This window comes from Oncorhynchus gorbuscha, linkage group LG09 (genome assembly GCF_021184085.1).
Source record: "Oncorhynchus gorbuscha isolate QuinsamMale2020 ecotype Even-year linkage group LG09, OgorEven_v1.0, whole genome shotgun sequence".
NCBI lineage: Eukaryota > Metazoa > Chordata > Actinopteri > Salmoniformes > Salmonidae > Oncorhynchus > Oncorhynchus gorbuscha.
In genome coordinates, this window is record NC_060181.1 from 44,704,790 (window position 1) to 44,722,116 (window position 17,327).

Consider the following 17,327-nt stretch of genomic DNA (forward strand, 5'->3'; position numbering starts at 1 on the left):
AATGACACAAGTCATTTTTACAACAATTGTTAACAGGCAGATTATTTCACTTATAATTCACTGTATCACAATTCTAGTGGGTCAGAAGTTTACATACACTATGTTGACTGTGCCTTTTTAAACAGCTTGGAAAATTATGTCATGTCTTTAGAAGCTTTTGATAGGCTAATTGACATCACTTGAGTCAATTGGAGATGTACCTGTGGATGTATTTCAAGACCTACCTTCAAACTCAGTCCCTCTTTGCTTGACATGGGAAAATCAAAATAAATCAGCCAAGACCTCAGAAAAAAATTGTAGACCTCCACAAGTCTTGTTCATCCTTGGGAGCAATTTCCAAACACTTGAAGGTACCACGTTCATCTGTACAAACAATAGTACGCAAGTATAAACACCATGGGACCCGCAGCCGCCATACCGCTCAGGAAGGACACGCATTCTGTCTCCTAGAGATTAACGTACTTTGGTGCGAAAAGTGCAAATCAATCACAGAACAACAGCAAAGGACCCTGTGAAGATAATGGAGGAAACAGGTACAAAAGTATCTATATCCACAGTAAAACGAGTCCTAAATCGACATAACCTGAAAGGCCGTTCAGCAAGGAAGATGCCACCACTCCAAAACTACCATAAATAAAAGCCAGACTACGGTTTGCAACTGCACATGGGGACAAATAGCGTACGTTTTGGAGAAATGTCCTCAGGTCTGATGAAACAAAAATAGAACTGTTTGGCCATAATGACCATCATTATGTTTGGAGGAAAAAGGGGGGAGCTTGAACGCCGAAGAACACCATTCCAACCGTGAAGCAACATATTGTGGGAAGCTTGTGGAAGGCTACCCAAAATGTTTGCACCAAGTTAAACAATTTAAAGGCAATGTTATCAAATACCAATTGAGTGTATGTAAACTTCTGACCCACTGAGAATGTGATGAAAGAAATAAAAGCTGAAATAAATCATTCTCACTGCTATTATTCTGACATTTCACATTCTTAAAATAAAGTGGTGATCCTAACTGACCTTAAACAGGGAATTCTTACTCAGATTGAATGTCAGGAATTGTGAAGAACTGAGTTTAAATGTATTAGGCTAAGGTGTATATAAACTTCCGACTTCAACTGTATGTCTAATGGTAAAATGAACTTACAGGAGTAGTATATTAGTACTTTAATAATCCCCAGACTAAAATCAAGTGATAAGGGGTATCGTAACCAAAAAAAGGGAGAGAAGCACTGAGCTAAGGGACCAGGTTGGGTCTGTCATGCTAGTAGTTCTGTTGATTCAGACAGATACTTTGTTGTCCAAAGGTTGTTGGTGGAGTTGGGTGTCTGTGAGAGAATGGAGAAAACTTAGAACTCACTAAATCTAGCAAAAGTCTCTAAGTTGGCAACACTGGTCACTAGGATCACAACAATGTCGCTGTCGAATTTCATCATCGGTTGCAGTGTTAAAATCGTCACTAGTTGGCTGACAGAATGGCGCAGGTCGAATTTCATCATCAGTTGCAGTGTTAAAATCGTCACTAGTTGGCCGACAGAGTGGCGCAGTGGTCTACGGCACTGCATCGTAGTGTTGCGGCGTCACTACAGCCTGGGGTTCGATCCATAGGTAGTCCCAAGGGTGACGCACAATTGTCTGGGTTCGGGGAGGGTTTGGCCGGTGAGGCTTTACATGGCTCATCGCGCTCTAGTGACTTTGTAGGTGGCTGAGTACCTGTAGACTGACTTTGGTCATCAGTTGAACAATGTTTCCTCTGACACATTGATGCAACTGGCTACCGGGTTAAGTGAGCAGGTGTTAAGAAATTTGGCTTGGCGGGTCATGTTTCAGAGGACGCATGACTTGACCTTTGCTTCTCCCGAGCCCGTTGGGGAGTTGCAGTGATGAGACAAGATCATAATCAAGAAAAGTGTGGTTAAAATTATAACAAAACAATCTATATAAAACAACTTCACTCTGTTTTTCTCACAAAAAAATTATGCTTTCAAGAAATATTTGAACTCTGAAATAATTCAAATCATGAGGTCGGTGAACTTCAGGTCAGAAATTCGGAGCTCTAGAAAGATTTCGACTTGGAATATGGAGTTGGATGACCGTTCAAAACGTATTTTCCCAGTCGGAGCTAAACAAAAATCGAGTTCCCAGTTGTCTTGAACTCACTGAAGACTGAGATTTCCCAGTTCCCAGTTGTTTTGAATGTGGCAGAAGTCATGCTAGATTGACAGCATGGCCAATGTTTTCAACTTTTTCGAGCCCATGGTGTGGTCGCAAGTGAATGTTTAGCTTAGAAAAGAGACCCTTAAACCCAGAATTGGACCACACACACTCCACTGAATAGCAGGCTAGTGATTGCTTTGCAAAGCTTGCAGTTAGCCACTGATTCCTTCCAAATCACTCATTGTTGAATTTGCTATGTAAAGTTCATGTCCAATGGCCGATGAGCATTGATACGTTTTATCTATAATTTCTCTTCGTATGACAAGGATTGAAAAGGAATTGTCGACTTAATTCATGATGATAACTGCTTGTCTAGCTTGCTAGCAAAGATTTTGAAAGTATGATGTTGACATGATCAGTCCAATCAAAGCTACGATAGATATGACGTGATTTTATCTGTGGTCAATGACCTTGAGCGTTCTTGGATGGGCACTTCTATTGTAAATCTGTGGCAGCTTGAATTTTCACGCCCTCCCCGTAGATTTTGCGGTTACGTAAGTGTGAGTGACAAAACACTGACACAATCATGGTGAAATTAGAGAACATTACCAACGCTCCGTATTTTCAGCTGGCGACCCCACGACCACAGCCATTCTGAAACACCTGCATTTTGGAGCTGCCTTACTCAAGAAAGCAAAAAAGAGACCATGTTTGTATGTGGCTTTTTTTTAAACGTTGTTTGCAAACTGATATGTGACAGGTATTAATGCCAAAATAACATGCAAAACAGGCTTATTTTTTTAGCTAAACATGTGGGGCTCAAATGCCCTGAATGACAGGTTGCCACTGCAAAATATGTAAGTGCCTTTTTGAAAGGAGTATGGTAGTAAGTACCAGGAGCACCGGTTTCAGTGTGTCAAGAACTGCAACGCTGCTCAACAGTTTTCTGTGTGTATCAAGAATGGACCAGCACCCAAAGGGCATCCAGACAACTTTACTCAACAGTGGGAAGCATTGGAGTCAACATAGGCCAGCATCCATGTGGAATGCTTTCGACCCCCCCCCCCATGAATTGAGGCTGTTCTGAGCAAAAAAGGGGTTACAACTCAATATTAGGAATGTTTTGATGACACTCCAATTCATAACAATAAAAAGCTGGTAGTTAAATATAATAACAAGATGCAATCATTTGCATTAGTGAGAAGAGCAAAAATCTACGCCTATTTATTTTATCTTTGGATTCTAAAATAATTAGAAATGTTCTATTATTTATTTAATTTCCATGATCATTGCAGAATACATTCCTAAACCTTTCTGACTTTGATGGTTTCATACTCGCGGGCCTATAAAACAAGTTAGAATAGGCTACCATTCGTCCTATCTCTCATTTAATTGGACCCACTTCACAGTAGTAAATAGATAAGCTATTTCAAGTATTTTGCACAATGAGATTCGATCCGAAGCGCAGTTTAACGGTAGAACAGAAGGTTCACCTTTTCCATTGACGTTTGTAGGCTGTCTGAATACTGTAATGTCAAATTTCTTGAGTAGACAATATTTAATTTCAAAACATAATTCAAAGTAAATATACCATAACCATCGCAGAATAAATTCCTTACCTTTTCTGGCCATGAAGAGTTCATATTCAGGAAGTAGCCATACAACAAATTACCATGCGCATCTCTCATTTCATTGGGCTTATTAGATCGACTATTATAATACATTTTTGCTCTATCAATCCGAAAGGGAGCACAGTTTATAATACAGCCTACAGTAGAATTTGACAGGTGAACAGACAGTTGATCTTCAAATCAATCACATTTGTACAAGGTGTAGACTTTACCGTGAAATGTGTACTTACGAGTCCATTCCCAACAATTCAGAGTTAAAAAGTAATAAATATATTAGTAATAAATATATTTGCAATATATCGCTAGTAACCGGGAGGTTGCGAGTTCAAACCCCCCGAGCTGACAAGGTACAAATCTGTCGTTCTGCCCCTGAACAGGCAGTTAACCCACTGTTCCCAGGCCGTCATTGAAAATAAGAATATGTCAGCGTGCATACGTCTGGCTCGCCACAGGAGTCGCTACAGCGCGATGGGACAAGGACATCCCGGCCAGCCAAACCCTTCCTCCCCCTAACTCGGACGACGCTGGGCCAATTGGGCGTTGCATCATGGGTCTCTCAAACCAGCATCTGTAGCAATGCAGTTTGCACTGCACTACGCCGCTCGGGAGGCTCCATCCACAAAGGTTTTAATGCTTATCAATTGCCTTGCACAAAGTATGAAAATACTAAAATACTATACAGGACTCTTAAAGAATTTTATTTAAATGTTAATTGTATATTTTCATCACAGAAACAATGTGAAAATATGGAAAAATAGATAATGAAATGTTAATTATATTAAGCAGTTCATGTAATCATCTGCCAGAAAGTAGCCCCAATCAGCCCGAGCCCCAAATAATACATTTGTGACAGATAACTCATACCGGAATCGTCCCGAGCTCAATCCCCGCATCCTAGCCATAAGTAATACTGCCGAAGGCGGCCAATGGCTGACTGCCCCGATTCTCAGCCGGAATCTTCCCAGATCCGCTGTGCTAGCTGGGCTTTGACATTGTTTTCTATTTTGCATTGAACTGTGTAGGCTACCACTGCAAGTAGGTTTACTGTAGTTGACATTTTTTTCCCGATTAGAAAATGTTTCAGAATTTGAGGGCAGTGCAGCATTTCTTGATTTGGGAAAAGTCAATCCAAACCATTATTAAATGCAAACGATCTGTTTACAGGTCCACAACCATTTCCAATTGTTTTTTGTGTTTCAGAAATGGTCAGATACAGCAATTGTCACAGAGAACATTCTGCCACCTCCAAAGACCTTTGATCAAGTTCATCATTTCAATTTCTTTTAAAAACTGTCTTGGGCCTAATTCCAATACTTTCAAAGAAAGCAAAGAAGGGCATTATTGTCCCCATAAAGGTGAATGATGGGTGTTTTTTAGAGTTATAATGATTTTCAGAGTTATAATGCTCGCTCACGTGCACACAGTTTTACAACAGGTCTGATTTATAATGGGAAATGTATGTATGGCTTGCGCCAAGTTTAATGAATCTTTATATTTTTGTGCATACGCAGTCTTTTCAGAAATGGGGCAAACAGATATTTAGTGCAAAATGTACACAACAGTTATGAGGCCCCTGGTGTCATGAAGAAATTACGAGTTCATTGTCCGAGACCGAGTCAAGACCGAGACACTCAATAGTGGTCTCGAGACCAGACTTGAAAGATACATCACTGCCTTGTGGTGGAGGTCTACAGAGCATGTTGACTGCCTTGATACATTTTTTAGCTGTTAGCCATGGTATAGGGAGCAATAGTAATGGCATCTTTTTATGGGCCCTAACTCCACCATGGTTCATTGGGCAAAAACTATGGGGAAATGAATGGAGTTTTTGTAGGGTTTTATACGTATTGTTCTATGACATGATCTTCATCAGCTAATATCACTTTTTGTGAATTTGTAAGTATTTATTTAATAATAAAAAAACATAAAGGTCATGTTAACTGACTGATATTATCTCATAGAACAAAATGTATAAGATCTCCCAAGCCTGTGTTAACCTCAGACCTTATTTTTGACATTTATCCCAAAACCCTATTATTTCTGAATTTTTCCCATTCCCATGGGAATGGCTGAATGAATCAGAGGTAACTCATTTCCAGTTTTTAGGACTACAAGTTGGTGAGCTCTACTGGTGTCACGACTTCCGCCGACGTCGGTCCCTCCCCTTGTTCGGGCGGCGTTCGGTGGTTGATGTCACCGGCCTTCTAGCCATCGCCAATCCACTTTTCATTTTCCATTTGTTTTGTCTTTGTTTTACACACTTGGTTTCAATTCACCAATTACATGTTCATTATTTAACCCTCTGTTTTCCCCATGGTTTTTGTGTGTGATTTTTTAATGTATGTTCGGTCTGTTATTGTGTGCTCGGTATTACGACATGTTATTGGAATATTTGAGTAAAGTTACTTGTGTTACTCATCTCTGCTGTCCTGTGCCTGACTCCTCTTCACCAGCTACACCCAGACCATTACAACTGGACTATGTCAATAACTGAAACAGACCAGTAGGACTAAATGGAGAATAAACATTATGTGGTCAGGCAGGGCAGGAAGTTCTAAAAGTAATATGTCATTGTTCATTTGCTGTCACGTTCTGACCCTAGTTCTTGTGTTATTTATTTGTTTCAGTTGGTCAGGACGTGAGTTGGGTGGGTATTCTACGTTTTCTGTTTCTAGGTTGGGTTTCTTGTTTGGCCTGATATGGTTCTCAATCAGAGGCAGGTGTTAGTTGTCTCTGATTGGGAACCATATTTAGGTAGCCTGTTTTCTGTTGGGGTTTGTGGGTGGTTGTTTTCAGTCTTTGTGTGTCTGCACCAGATAGAACTGTTTCGGTTGTCACGTTTGTTGATTTGTCATTTGAAGTGTTCAGTTTTTTGATTATTATTAAATTAAGATGAACACTAACCACGCTGCGCTTTGGTCCTCTATCTCCAGACGACAACTGTTACTTTTGCCAAGGAGGAGGATGAAATCAGCAGGTTTTATTTCCGCTGTATTCATTTATAATAAATTATTTTTTAAATTCTGATTCCATAATATATATAGGGTTCACCCAAGTAAATGCTGACAGGAATTAATCATGGATATTTATTCATTATTAATTTGATCATTTATCGAGGGGAGTTGGTTGTTCTTCTAAATATCGAGCCTTGCAATGAAATTTGTATTTACTCAGATTTATCCTCATTAATGATTTAGTCATGTTGACTACATTTCTGGGAGAAAAATGAATATAAATGAATGTCCCTTGACATTCAAATAGAGGCAACCCATTTGCTTGGTAATCTTCAGCCTCTTTGCAACACCAGTCTTCTTTCTCTACAGTGTAAACTCTCCCCTGTTTCCCCCCTCTGCTTTCTCCATCTCCAAAACTAGTCTTTTAGACAACACCCCATTTTAGACTACACCACGCTGTGTGAGTGAAACCCAGAAACAAATATCCGCACCTCTACAGCACTCCCCATCTTTCTGTCTGACCTTCTTTCTCTCGCTCTCTCTCACACACACACACTCTCTCTTACTCTGCCTTTTTGCATTTCCTCCACTTATACATACACCCCCTCTCTTTGTGCCGCAACTCTTGCTTATGTAAATCTTTCCAATATTCCTCTTCTTAGTCTTAGATGGAACATACAGTATCTCTACAATTTATATTGGTGTACTCTTCTGTATACTTCCACATGTTATATTTATTTTTGCTCCATGTTATGTCATTTACATATACTCAGTGGAATCTGATAATACCTCTGATCATAAGCAGCTGGATGTATGGCTCGATATATTGAAAGTCCCAAATAGTATCATGGAAAACAGACTGTTTCATGAATAATCTACATCTAACCCAACATATATTTACAATTAACTGCCAAATGAAAATTGTGATAATGTTATTTTACTGCACCTGTTGTCAGGAACGTCGTCAAGGAAATGACCGGACCAAGGTGCAGCGTGGTAAGCGTACATTCTCTTTATTTTAAAAGGCGCCAACAAAACAATAAACAACAAAAAAAACGTGAAGTTCTGTAAGGCTATACCTGCCACTAACAAAGACAACAACCCACAAATGAGAAAAGGAAAAAAGGCTGCCTAAGTATGATTCCCAAACAGAGAATCATACCCGTCCAAAAACAAAGAACCAGAAAGCATAGACTTTCCCACCCGAGTCACACCCTGACCAAACAAACATAAAGAATAAAAGTATCTGTACGGTCAGGGCGTGACACCTGTAGAGTTACAGATTTGGATATTAGTGATAATATTATTTTACTGTACCTGTTGGGCTGCATTTACGCAGGTAGCCCAATTCTAATCTTTTGCCCAATTATTGGCAAAATATCTAATCCGATTGGTCAAAAGACCAATTAATGGCAAAAGATCAGAATCGATCTGTCTGTGTACATGCAGCCTAGAGATACAGATCTGCAATTATAACACAGAGGCCTATACCAGTTGTCACGCCTTGGTCATTGTATCTTGTGTTTTTGTTATATGTTTGGGTAGGCCAGGGTGTGACATGGGTTTATATGTTGTATTTCGTATTAGGGTTTGTATTAATTGGGAGTGTGTATTATTAGGGGTGTGTCTAGTTAGGCTTGGCTGCCTGAGGCGATTCCTAATTGGAGTCAGCTGATTCTCGTTGTCTCGGATTGGGAACCGTATTTAGGCAGCCTGAGTGCGCGTTGTATTTCGTGGGTGATTGTACCTGTCTTTGTGTTAGTCACCAGATAGGCTGTAATTTGTTTCACTTGTTTGTTGTTTTTGTATTTTCAATTATTTCATGTACCGCTTTATCTTTATTAAAGGTCATGAGTAACCTACACGCTGCATTTCGGTCTGCCTCTCTTCTAACAACAGACGAAGATCGTTACAGAATCACCCACCACGATTCACAGACCGAGCAGCGTGTGAACTGGCAGGAGCTAAAGGAGGACGATATGGACGGCAGAAGCAGGGATTATACGACGTGGGAAGAAATCGACAGGTGGGCAGCCGACCCAGAGCGAGTGCAAGAGCCCGCCTGGGATTCCCTACAGCAATGCGAAGAGGGCTATACACGTATGGAATCGAGAAGGAAAGCATTGCTATACAGAGCGAAAACTGAAGGTAACAGGGGAAAGCGCAGAGAGAGAGTGGCTGAGTCAGGAAACAGACCTGAGCCTACTCTCCCTGTTAATCGTGAAGAGCAGTTGCAATGGGAGAGAATGCATCATTTGGAGATTTGGACATGGGAGGAGGAATTAGACGGTCAAGGACCCTAGGAGCAGCCGGGAGAATATCGCCGTCCCAAGGAGGAAATAGAGGCAGCTAAAGCGGAGAGGCGTATGTATGAGGAGGCAGCACGGCGACGCGGTTGGAAACCGGAAAAACAGCCCAAACAAATTATTGGGGGGGAGCTAGAAGGGAGAATAGTTATGCCAGGTAGGAAACCTGCGCATACTCCCTGTGCTCACCGTTGGGCTAGAGAGACCGGGCAGGCACCGTGTTATGCTATGGAGCGCACGGTGTTTCCAGTGCGGGTGCAGAGCCAGCTGCGACTCATACCAGCCCTTCCTATTGGCCGGGCTAGAGTGGGCATCGAGCCAGGTAAGCTTGGGCAGGCTCGGTGCTCAAGAGCCCAGTGCGCCTGCACGGTCCGGTCTATCCAGAGCCACCTCTACACACCAGTCCTCCGGTAGCAGCTCCCCGCACCAGGCTTCCTGTGCGTGTCCTCGCGCCAGTACCACCAGTTCCAGCACCACGCACCAGGCCTCCAGTGCGCCTCGCCTGTTCAGCGCAGCCAGTGCTTTTCTCCCTCCTGCGCTGCCGGAGTCTCCCGCTTGTTTAGCGCAACCAGAGCTGTTCTCTTCTCCTGCGCTATCGGAGTCTCCCGCCTGTTCAGCTCAGCCAGAGCCTTTCTCCTCTCCTGCGCTGCCGGAGTCTCCTGTCTGTTCAGCGCCACCAGTGCTCCCAGTCTGCCCAGCGCCGCCAGTCAGCCCAGCGTCACCAGTCTGCCAGGATCCACCAGAAGTGCCAGTCTGCCAGGATCCGCCAGAAGTGCCAGTCTACCAAGATCTTCTAGATCGGCCAGACAACCTTAATCATCCAGGTCCACCAGCCAGCCAGGATTTACCGGAGCCTACTACCTGCCTGAGCTTCCTCTCAGTACTGAGCTTCCTCTCAGTACTATGCTCCCTCTCTGTACTGGGCTCCCTTTCAGTACTGAGCTTCCTCTCAGTACCGGGCTTCCCCTCAGTACCGGGCTTCCCCTCAGTACCGGGCTTCCCCTCAGTACCGGGCTGCTTCGGTCCCGGGCTGCCCCTCTGTCCCGGGCTGCTTCGGTCCCGGGCTGCCCCTCTGTCCCGGGCTGCCCCTCTGTCCCGGGCTGCCCCGCTGTCCCGAGTTGCCCCGCTGTCCCGAGTTGCCCCGCTGTCCCGAGCTGCCCTGAGTTGCCCCTCTGTCCCGAGCTGCCCCTCTGTCCCGAGCTGCCCCTCTGTCCCGAGCTGCCCCTCGGTCCCGAGCTGCCCCTCAGTTATATGGGGATCAGGGTGAGGACTATTAGGCCATGGTCGGCGGAGAAGGTGGATTATCCTAGGACGCGTAGGGGAGGAACTAGGACATTTATGGAGTGGGGTCCACATCCCGAGCCAGAACCGCCACCATGGACAGACGCCCACCCGGACCCTCCCTATGCTCTTGAGGTGCGTCCCGGAGTCCGCACCTTAGGGGGGGGGGGTTCTGTCACGCCTTGGTCATTGTATCTTGTGTTTTTGTTATATGTTTGGGTAGGCCAGGGTGTGACATGGGTTTATATGTTGTATTTTGTATTAGGGTTTGTATTAATTGGGAGTGTGTATTATTAGGGGTGTGTCTAGTTAGGCTTGGCTGCCTGAGGCGATTCCTAATTGGAGTCAGCTGATTCTCGTTGTCTCGGATTGGGAACCGTATTTAGGCAGCCTGAGTGCGCGTTGTATTTCGTGGGTGATTGTACCTGTCTTTGTGTTAGTCACCAGATAGGCTGTAATTTGTTTCACTTGTTTGTTGTTTTTGTATTTTCAATTATTTCATGTACCGCTTTATCTTTATTAAAGGTCATGAGTAACCTACACGCTGCATTTCGGTCTGCCTCTCTTCTAACAACAGACGAAGATCTTTACACCAGTACCATTCACAGATACAGTATCCCTGTGTGGCTGCAGATGTTTTTTCTACAATGGGATTCAATCCTTACGACCGCCCACACTCAGCATCTCAGCAGGGGCTCAAAATAGCTGACCATCACTATCACAACCCAGGGGGTTGCAGCCTTCCAAAACTGTTTCCTCCATTTATAGAAATCTCCCTCAATGTGATATCTAAAATGTTTTATTTTTCCATGATTCATATTTTCCAAAAGTGGTGTATCTTAACCTATGGTTTAACTGCTGTCCTGTCCACAGTAAACGGTTAACTTTGTCAGTGCCGAAGAGCTCCAGATGTTGTGGCTTAGGTATCTTAACAGATGCTATCCTTAATACTTAGTTTGTGCTTAATGTGCATTTAATTATCTGTGCTATAGATAGCTTGGTTGTTTAGCAACAAATCAGACGAGGTTGGTTTAGACTATTGAAAACTATATTTAATGTTTAATGTTTATTGAAAACATTAATATATTTGCACAATGAGCACTTGTGTCTCAAATACATCATTACAGTTGTTGGTTAGCTGGATAGTGGATTTTGTCCATATTAGAAATGAGCATATATATGACAGTTAAAATACCTAAAAACAAGACATGGTTGTAATGTAGTCTGTGTGTAGTTGGTGTAGAGGAATCAGGCTCAGGACAGCAGATATGAGTAAATAAACGTAAATACAATACCAAATAAGCGAGCCCACATAAGCGGACCATATTACATAAAAACAATCACTCACAAACAAACATGTGGGAACAGAGGGTTAAATAATGAACAAGTAATTGGGGAATTGAAACCAGGTGCGTAAGACAAAGACAAAACAAATGGAAAATAAAAAGTGGATCGGCGATGGCTAGAAGGCCGGTGACGTCGACCACCGAACGCCGCCTGAACAAGGAGAGGGACCGACTTCGTCGGAAGTCGTGACAATGGTATCAATAAGAAGATACTACGAGCCACCTACGATTCCTCACATGGCAGCTTCTTGTCTTGTTGCTAGCTATCTGACTGTTCAGAATCATAACAATGCATGCCTTCCGGCCAGCATCATAATCGTGACATCAGCCAACCCGTCTATTGCGGCAGGTGTATTGAGAAATGACCAGTGAGCTACAGTCCTCAATAAAACACTGTGCCCGCAATTAACCCCATCTTTGTTCTAGTTTGGGGATACCCTGCTTTTTCAATCATGAAGAACAAACAGTATCACTGTTACTATATGGAGCTCACTGTCAGTGCAGGTTGAACCCTATTGGTGCATATGGTTTCTTAGTATTCAGAGAATGGTACAGTTGAAGAAAGACAGAAACATGAGAGAATCACAAATGTTCAGTGACTCATTTATTACTGTTGAATGTAGCATAACACATTACTTGCACATCTATAGGATGAGATTTACCCATTGATACCACTTGCAATTTAAAAGATCAGAGGCATCAAACAACATTTTCATCCTCTCATTTAAAGCCTGTTTACTGTACATTAAATTGTCCAATGCTACCCTCTAGAGGCTAGCTGTGTAAGAACATGCATATGATCAAACTTACTAAAGAGGAGATATTGGATTTATGGATCAAGTAAGTTGTCTATATTATGGCACAAAGGATGTGGTGTACTGCCCTTCAACAATATAATTGCAATGAAATGAAGGGGTATCCGAGCAAATAATGCTTGATAACTAGAACTTATTACCATTCTATTACCACTTCCATTTCTGTGTTATGTAAAGCGCTACCTATGTTTTTTGTTAATACATCCACTTACTAAAGAGAATGGCATGCACCATTCACCACCCTGTCCATCAAACATCGGTCTTAGCAGCACTGTTAAATTCATTACAATCTTGCAGACTCTTGAAATGATCAGGAAGTCAGTTCCATAGATGGACTCAACAGTTACCATCCGTGACCCCTCATGAACATCTACCTTTACATTGCAAATATGTTACCAGGTCGCAGTGCATTCAGAGTCAGTCCATGCAGACATTTGTTTCACATTAAGAAAAAAAACCCACAAGTGATCCAAACCAAACATATTCCAAAGCATACTGCACTATGGCAGAGGATGGATAAGGCCAATATGTTTTTTAAAAATATCCCAACTTTGAATAACTATTATTTTCAAATACAGTTCCGGCCAAATATATTGGCACCCTCAGAGTTCTTCTTTTTAACCATTCCATGCTTCTTGATGTGTGTTTGGGGTCGTTGTCCTGCTGGAAGAACCACAACCTGCGAAGGAGACACAGTTTTGTACACTGGGCTTAACAATACCAAAAGCAGCAAAGCAACCCCATTGAACTCTTCAATTGGTCATCGGTAAACATAGCACATGATTTGTGTTACCAAAGTGTCCTAATTTTGTTTCATCAGTCCTGACAGCTTGTTTGGGTGGGTTTTTGCAAAATTCAAATCAGGGTTTCTTGTGTGTCTATTTCAGCGATGGGGTCTTGCTATGTTTACCGAAGACAAAGAAAAGAACACTCTCCCTCTGATACAGGGGGTCAAACAGGCATTTATTTATATGTGCAGTTGCTAGTGATAACTTTAATTTGCGAAATACATCAATGAAAAGTACACAATAAAAGCAAGAAACAAAGGTTTACCACTTAAAACAATTGTCTGTTTTCTGTTCTTTTACAGCCGGTCAATCCTGAAAAGGCATAGAAACCATTATAACAATTTACATAAATGAAATGTCTTTAAATTAATATTGCGAATAAACAGTTTAAATTTTAGCCTGGACAATTTGTCATTACAAAGGCAGGACATCAGCTCTGTCACAATATACTGTACCTGACATCCTTCCTCCAAAGGGCCTTTCTTGTCACACCCTGATCTGTTTAACCTGTCCTTGTGCTTGTCTCCACCCCCCCTCCAGGTGTCACCCATCTTCCCCATTATCCCCTGTGTATTTATACCTTGTTTTCGGTCTGTCTGTGCCAGTTTGTCTTGTTTGCCAAGTCAACCAGCGTTTTTACCCAAGCTCCTATTTTTCCCGTCCTACTGGTTCTGACCCTTGCCTGTCCTGACTCTGAGCCCACCTGCCTGACCATTCTGCCTCCCTGCTGCCCTGTACCGTTTTGGACTCTGGTTATGAACTCTTGCCTGTCCCCGACCTGTCTTTTGCCTTCCCGTCAGACTATAATAAATATCAGAGCTCAAACCATCTGCATCTGGGTCTCGCCTTGTGTCGTTATATTTCATTGTAGTAGGCATGGATCATCAAGGCATTTTGTAATGGAACTTATGAGTTAAGCTTGTGTAAAGTAAGCTCAAAATAGGTTCAGCTCTGCTACACAGCAAAACATTCAGCACCACATATTTATCTAGTTTTCATTTCAACATTTTATAACTTGACTTTACTCAAGTTGGTATCTTTCGCCAGGTTTGTTATATAGAAGTCCTGAATCCTCTTCCAAAGCTCGACCTCTGCAGCTGCGGGGGCCTTGGGCTTACATCCCCACACAACAGGCTTTCCGGTAACACAATGGATACTGGACAGGCAGAAGGGCATGTAGGGTGTCTCCAAGTAGTGTCTTGCCCCAGGGTAAAATACTGACTTGTTATCCTTCCCATGACGCTTGAGTTGTTTGTTCCATTGCCTGATCTGCAAAATAACAACTGTCCCAGTTTTGGTCATCCTCTGCAACAACAAAGAGAAACCTTCCATTGGCTCTCTCAATTGGGATGAGTGTAGCGTGATTCTCCTCTGCCATGGGGTCATTCATACCATATTTCACATTTAAGGCCCCGGACTTGGTAGCAAAGACTATTTTGGTAACAAACATAAGGGGAAGTATGACTGTGCCTTTGTAGTGAAGAAGAATCACGGCATTGTCATTGCAACCATTGACAGACCCATTTCATAGCAGCATACCGTAAGCAGCAATGGAAAGTGCAAGATCGCCACTTTTGGACAGTGATAGCAAACCTAATCCAGAGCTGCAAACCTAAGATGAAAAAACAAGTAAAGCACCAACTTTAAGACATTCTGGTAGTAGAATGATTTGAAATAATTACATGACTGAGAAACTAAGCAATTACAAACTAGTTTCCACTTTATTTTGTAACAAAGTAATACCAAAAAGGTAATATGGAAATCAAACTCAGAGGATTATTTACTGCTTACCTATGGCTGATTTTTCAAGAACTTGAATCGCCTCCTCCGAATACTACAGATGGATGTCGGTCATGTTTTTAGGAAGATTATAGCCATATAATAACACTAAAGACCACAAACACTTGGTGAGAAGATCATCTTTAGTTTCAGACCACTTCCGTATGTGCTAAAGTCATCTTTGAACTGTGCTGGTCACTCAACTGTGCAATTGTCCACAACCGCAAGTCAGCAGGTGCATCTGAGAGATAAAGTAACAGATGACAAAGGCATTGTATTCAGGTCCCCAGCTACCTATGAGGCCGACTGCTGTGGAAATATTTTTCTAGCAGAGCTTCATCTCTAGGTGGCAGCTACATTGGAGCAGAACCAATGGGGCTTTTGTGATCTCTGAAACCAAACACCTTGCACACTAAATGTTTGTTAAGATGGCTGTATGGCCTTGCCTTATCCACTTCAGTATACCTTCCAAGGATAGTCCAGGGATACTGGCTGAAGTAATCAATGAAAGACTGGAGGGGGATACACTGTCAAGGAGAGGAAGATCCTATACTGTCAAATAGAGGAGGATTTTTGGAGTTATATTTGTACCTCCTGGTTAGAGTTACAAGTTGGACTTTACCATCAACATGTGATATGTGCTGATTGATTTTCAATGTTTTAGGAGAGTATATTTCCTTCACAGGAATAGCTCCCACCCAGCTGCTTTAGACTTATACACATACGGAAGAGGTCTGAAACTAAAGCTTCTCTTCTTTCCAACATAGTGTTTTGTTTGTGGTCTTTACAGTGTCATTATATGGCTATAATGATCTTCAAAAAAAGGGGGGGATATAACACAGATTCAACCACAAAGATGAGGTTTTTCAATGCCTCGCAAAGATGGGTGGAATGTTGAAGTTATTAATCACATTTTGGATGGTGTATCAATACACCCAGTCACTACAAAAATACAGGAGTCCTTCCTAACTCAGTTGCCGGCGAGGAAGGAAATCACTCAGGGATTTCACCCTAAGGCCAATGGTGACTTTAAAACAGTTACGGAGTTGAATGTCTGTGATATGAGAAAACTGAGGATGGATCAATAACATTGTAGTTGCTCCACAATATACTAACCTAATTGACAGAGTGAAAAGAAGGAAATCCAATATAACATTAATGAGTATCACTCTCCATATTTTCAAACATAGTGGTGGCTGCATCATGTTATGGGTTTGCTTGTAATTGTTAATGACTAGGGAGTTTTTCAGGATAAAAAAGAAAAACAGAATGGCACAGGAAAAATCCTAGACGAAAACCTGGTTCAGTCTGCTTTCCTAGCAGACACTGGGATATGAATTTCCCTTTCAGCAGGCCAATAACCTAAAACACAAGGCCAAATCTACACTAGAGTTACTTACCAAGACAGTGAATGTTCCTGAGTCACAGAGTTACAGGTGACTTTATTCTACTTGAAAGATCTATGGCAAGACTTAAATGGCTGTCTACCAATGATCAACAACCAACTTGACAGAGCTTGAAGAATTACAAAAATAATAATGTGCCAAAATTGTACAACCCAGGTATGCAAAACTCTTAAGAGAATTACCCAGAAAGACTCACAGGTGTAATCACTGCCAAAATTGCATCTACAAAGTATTGACTCAGGGGTGTGAATACTTATGTAAATGAGATATTTCTGTATTTAATTTTCAGTACATTTGCAAAATGTTCTAAAAACATGTCTTCGGGAAAACCATAACTAATGCATCATCTTTTGCTCTTCAATGTCACACACTGACCATAGTTTGCTTTGTATGTTTCTATGTTTTGGTTGGTCAGGGTGTGAGCTGGGTGGGCATTCTATGTTACATGTCTAGTTTGTCTAGTTCTGTGTTTGGCCTGATATGGTTCTCATTCAGAGGCAGGTGTTCATCATTGTCTCTGATTGGGAACCATATTTAGGTAGCCTGTTTGGTGTTGGGTTTTGTGGGTGATTGTCCTGGTTACTGTCTCTGTGTTACTTTGCACCAGTATTAGGCTGTTTTTGTGGTACATTTATTGTTTTTGTATTTGATTCGTGTTTACTTTGTTTCATTAAACATGGATCGCAATAGCCACGCCGCATTTTGGTCTGACTCTCCAAGTCAAGAGAACCGTTCGTTACATTCAATCTGAGTCAGATTGACAGCACTCTGACCTTATGAGAATGGAGGGGCACCAAGGATGTCCAATCATATTTCAGGTGCATCCGAACAGGGCCAGACTAATGCATTTGGGACACCTAT

General features: G+C 42.1%; 1 pseudogene; it reads right to left on the bottom strand.

The window, feature by feature from the left end:
• Positions 1 to 14,289: 14,289 nt before the first annotated feature.
• On the bottom strand, positions 14,290 to 16,236 carry LOC124044389 (annotated as a pseudogene).
• Between the last annotated feature and the right edge of the window lie 1,091 nt (positions 16,237 to 17,327).